The following is a 5061-nucleotide window of genomic DNA, read 5'->3' on the forward strand; positions in this document are numbered from 1 at the left end:
ATAATAAACAGTATGACAGGAGATCTGAAGTAATTCTTACTCGTTTGAGAATTGGGCATACTCGGTTGACTCATCAATACCTTTTGAAGGGTGAAGACCAGCCAGTATGCGAGCATTGCAACTGCTTTCTAAGTGTAAAACACATGCTTTGCAACTGCACAGCTTTTGATCAAAGTCATAGACAGCATTTTGGAAATGCAAGTCTGAGAGAGATTTTGGGCCAGAGGCCAAATCTTGACAAATTATTGAACTTTTTGAAAGTGAATAATATTTATAAACATATTTAATTATTTATGTAGGTTACGTTTATATATATACCTTGTTGATTATTTATTTATTCATTTATGTATACATTTTGTTATTATTTATATGTATATTGTTAAATGTGGTTTTGTTATTGATTAGTTTATTTATTTATTTATTTATATTGAACATCTTATATATATTTATATTTATTTAATTAATATATACCATTTGTAATGGCGCAGCTTGGTTTGTATGGCCATTGCACCAATAAACTCTAACGAACGAACGAATGAAATTCCATATTGTTCTATAAAAATTTTTTAATCATTTGCTGTATAAACAGGGCTTGAAAAAAACACTTGGACATATTGGACATCAAGTAGAAATGAGAGATTATACAATTTATTGTTACATGTTGGAATGACTCATATGCAGATTCAGAAAGAATGATTAATTAAGTAGAATAATAGAAATTTTTCGATATTTGAAATTTATTTGCGAATTTTTTATAAACAACATGACCAGAAATATTTACCACTTTTATGTCACGTTGTAAAGATACGTTATTTTGTTTAACGTATCGTATGTACGGAAGTTTTATGCCTTGAATTCTATGCAATAGAATGTACTGTAAAGTTTACTTACAATTTCGAGATTTCTTGAAATTGTAAGTAATTAATATTCTCTATAACAGAGGTAAGGAGTATGGATTTAAATATGAGAAACAGTATTCTTTGTGTGTAGTAGCTGTCTTAAATGCTTAATTGGTAATTACGTCGGAAATTCATTTAATTTAATACCATTAAGATTGTATTCATCGAGATGGTTTCAAATCGTAAATTTCATAATCTGAGAATTCGAGCAGATAACTCTAGATTAAGAATTACTTTACTTTCATATTCATTATCAATTTTAACACTCGATTAATAAATTCTGGAATAGAAGTGAAGAGCTATATTACAAATTCTTCAATGTTCCTAGTGTTTCATGTTGTATTTGCGGAATCGTCGTGGCTAAACTAAGCACGTGATTTTAAAGTTTAGTAGAGAATAAATTCGTATGATGAAAGAAATTATGCTAACTTCAAGAGAGAAGTACAGGTATCCCTCGGTTTATGCCGCAGTTCTGGTTCTACAAAAGCTGGAGCAAATCGAATCGGCGTAAAACGAACCCATATTTACACTGAGGTATAGGGTTAGGTTCTACATAAGTGAAAAATAAGCTAATAATTTTGTTTAGTAATACAATATAATACAAAATACATATAAAAATGTTTAATTTTTAAAATGTATTTTATCATAAAAAAAAGTGAAATGTTTTTATTAAAAAATTTTAGTTTTGAATCTTTTACATTTTTCGGAAAAAAGTATCCATCTTTAATCGTTTACATTTTTTATTTTTTTCTGTACGACTCGTGTTTATGGAGTGTACAATTGTTTGAAATAAGTCAAAGGCAATGGTAAAAACTACTGAACTAACTTTAATTATAATTATTAACTATGTACAAAGACTAGTCAGCCATCTTTCTGCTTAATCTTATCAAAAACAACTAGTGCCCCCTGCTTTTTTTCTTCTCTCGCCTTTTCGCAGGATTTCTCTATAAAAACTTCTTACATCTCGGCTACGACTGCTTTTAGACAAAACAATAGCTTTTGTTTAAAATTTTTCTCTATCTTCTAGAGACATTAGTAACAGTTATTTTTGTTTGTAGCTTCATTTGCACGTTGTCCTTTTCGATCTGTTCTTTGATAGTAAGGACGAATCTGACTTACGTGTACGATTCTGTTGTCATCGTCTTGAATTCCTTCAATGAGATAGGTCCATGGTGCGCAAACTTTTTTCGACTGCGACCCCTTTTGTAGAGACAGAATTTTTGGCGACCCCTGGAGATAAATGTTTACGAATATGATGTATATTGTGAGATCCGAAAGGCCCTGGGTCTAAGTTAATAATTTTATTAATATGTTTAAATTATCGACAAAATAATACTTCGTTTTTGGTGAGAAAAATGGTGTTTTAGACGTGGGAAAAATAGATGACAGATGACACTTCCTTTCCACAGAAGAGAACATCCGCTGTTTTTCCCTTATCCGTTAAAAATCTCGCTCAGATGGGAAATGGTTACCCCTCATTCATCCCCCTTTCATCCGTTCTCACGAAAGAGTTACTGAACGATGATTGGACGAAATTTTGAAATAAAAGGAGAAATTAGTCAGAATTCGGGGAGTTCAGCGACGAGTTCTTCGACAGATCCGAAGCATACAAACTCCACATACGTTTCCCTCCTGATGGCCAACGCCCATAACGGAGTCCGATAGACTAAGTCCCGAGTCTACACTTAGAAGAAGTGATAATTTTTATATTTTGTGCACGAATTGATCTTACATACGATAGTAATATAAACTCTATCTACAAGGTGTCCTATATCTACAGAAACGAAGACGACAACTAACAGGTCGTATGTTTAGAATCATTTGTGAGCTCTCTCTCTCGAACGCGCATTAGCATAGATTCAGTCCTAGTCTATAGCTTGTCGTATAATCGTTGTATTTGGTTATTTGTACTCTTTTGTTTGAGATTTATTAAATTATACTTATGTTTTATTTTATCAGAATGTCTCCTCAATTTATTCCGAATCAGATCACATACGCGTGTTAATCCGCGTATAATAAGATCTATTAACTGGTGTCGGGAACCTGACAGGAACGTCTGAACTTTGCAGTTCAGATCAACTAGCGTTTATTGCTCTCCTATGAAATATTTAAGATCAGATCTAGTGATCTGCATCCTAGAGGACTGGTCTTACCGACTAGTGCCTGTAAGTGGCGTAGATTGAACTCTGCGTCCTTGGCTACTTTCACAATATTTTGCGCATTTCTTTTGCTTCATCGAATAAAAACATCATCATATTTGACTCATATTAATTTTATTTATAATTTTAAGAAAATACTTTTTGTATAACATAAAAATCAGTAAATTGCCCTTTAATGAAATGTATGTGGCTGCAAGTTTCTAATTATCTCATGGATATTTGGATGTATGTTGCTAATTGCAATTCGCATATCATTTTCAGGGTTTAAACGTGAGTGGTATTTAGTTTTTATTGAAACTAGTTTGCTAAATCTAGTTTCACATAAATACGTTGATGCAAATTGTATTAAAACCCTGATGGCATTCTTGCATAAAACGGGATATTGCTTTTCCACGGATAGTCAAAATTTTTGGCAAGGCTGAGTCTTAAATTGATTTCGAAGAGTATAATCACTAATTAAATATATCAATTGCTCTTTCTCGCTAATTTGAAGAGTTGAACTGCATATGTCATAGGAAAATGGATCACGAATCCAACCAAGATCATTTTCAGGAAAATACTTGAATCTTCTCGAAAAATTTTCCTTTAACTTTTTAATGTGATTGGAAATGATGTTTTTAAATGTAAATATATCTATATTATTTTTCTTGATAAAATCGTTAAAGCAAGGGAACATAGTGTTGTTTTTATTCCGTTCAGTTTGCCAGAGACTAAGCTTATTCTTAAAAGCTTGAATTTTACTGGCTGAAGTTATGATAGTTGAATTCTCACCCTGCAAGCTCAAATTTAAGTTGTTAAGTTTTTCGAAAATATCAACTAAATAGCTCAGCTTTCCTAGCCAAACTTTATTGATATAATAACTTGCCAATCTATGTTTTTTTTTCGATTAAAAACATGTACAGTTCATTTCTCAAACCAAATATTTGTCGTGGTATTTTCCCACGTGAAAGCCATCTGACTTCGGTGTGTAACAGTAATCTCTCATATGTTGAGCCCATCTCATTGCAAAGTATTGAAAATAGACGGCTGTTGAGGCTGTTGCATTTAATGTAGTTAATTGAACTAACAGTGTCTTGTAATATGTTGTGTAATCCATATCTTTTGCAACAAGAGCTTGCCGATGAATCATACAGTGATTAAATACCATATGAGGCGCCACTTTCTGAATTAAGCGTATGAGCCCTTTATTCGAACCTGTTAATGCTGCAGCACCATCAGTACAAACCGCAACACAGTTTGCCCGGGTAAGGGACTTTGCAAAAATATTCATTTATTACTTTAAATATTTTTTTCCAGTTTTTCCTTCCAAACTTTTGCAACATAAAAACGTTTCTGTTATATTTTCATTAAAAATAAACCTAACGTAAATAATTAGTTGTGACATTTTAGTAATATCGGTAGTCTCGTCCAGTTGTAAAGCAAATATAGATGAATTTTGTATGCGTTTTATGACTTCTGACTCGATATTTCGTGACATTTCGGAAATCCACCGAGACACGGTATCTCTTGATAATGGTATTGTTTATAGTTCATTTCCATATTTATCACCATGCATAATTGATGTCATCTTGGTTGCTGCAGAAAGGATAAGGGATTCTCCAATTGTATGGGGTTTCATTGTTTTTCCTATTAGATAAGAAACTTCTAAAGAAGCTCGAAATGCTTTCTGAGGTATTGTTTTAAATTTCTTTAAATGTGCACTTTCTATTTTCAGATTTTCAGCTCGTCTTTGAAAAAAATCGGCATGTTTATTTTGAAGTTCTTCATGTTTAGTTTCCAGGTGCCTTTTTAATTTAGCTGGTTTCATGCTCTCATTTGCTAATTTTTCGTTGCAAATGACACATATCGGGCGTTCTTGTTTGTTTGTTTCGTTTTTGTTTTTTGGCACAAGAGTTATATAGGCTATGCTGTGCCAGGGCAAATGGTTAAAAACAATTTTAAACATGATACATAACATATGACAATAATAAATAAATAAATAAATAACAACAAAAAGACATAAT

General features: G+C 32.1%; 1 pseudogene; it reads right to left on the reverse strand.

The window, feature by feature from the left end:
• Positions 1-3439: 3439 nt before the first annotated feature.
• On the reverse strand, positions 3440-4577 carry LOC111628205 (annotated as a pseudogene).
• Positions 4578-5061: the final 484 nt, after the last annotated feature.

The sequence above is a fragment of the Centruroides sculpturatus genome, unplaced genomic scaffold (genome assembly GCF_000671375.1).
Source record: "Centruroides sculpturatus isolate CEXI.00-Female unplaced genomic scaffold, Cexi_2.0 scaffold65, whole genome shotgun sequence".
In the NCBI taxonomy this organism is placed as follows: Eukaryota; Metazoa; Arthropoda; class Arachnida; order Scorpiones; family Buthidae; genus Centruroides; species Centruroides sculpturatus.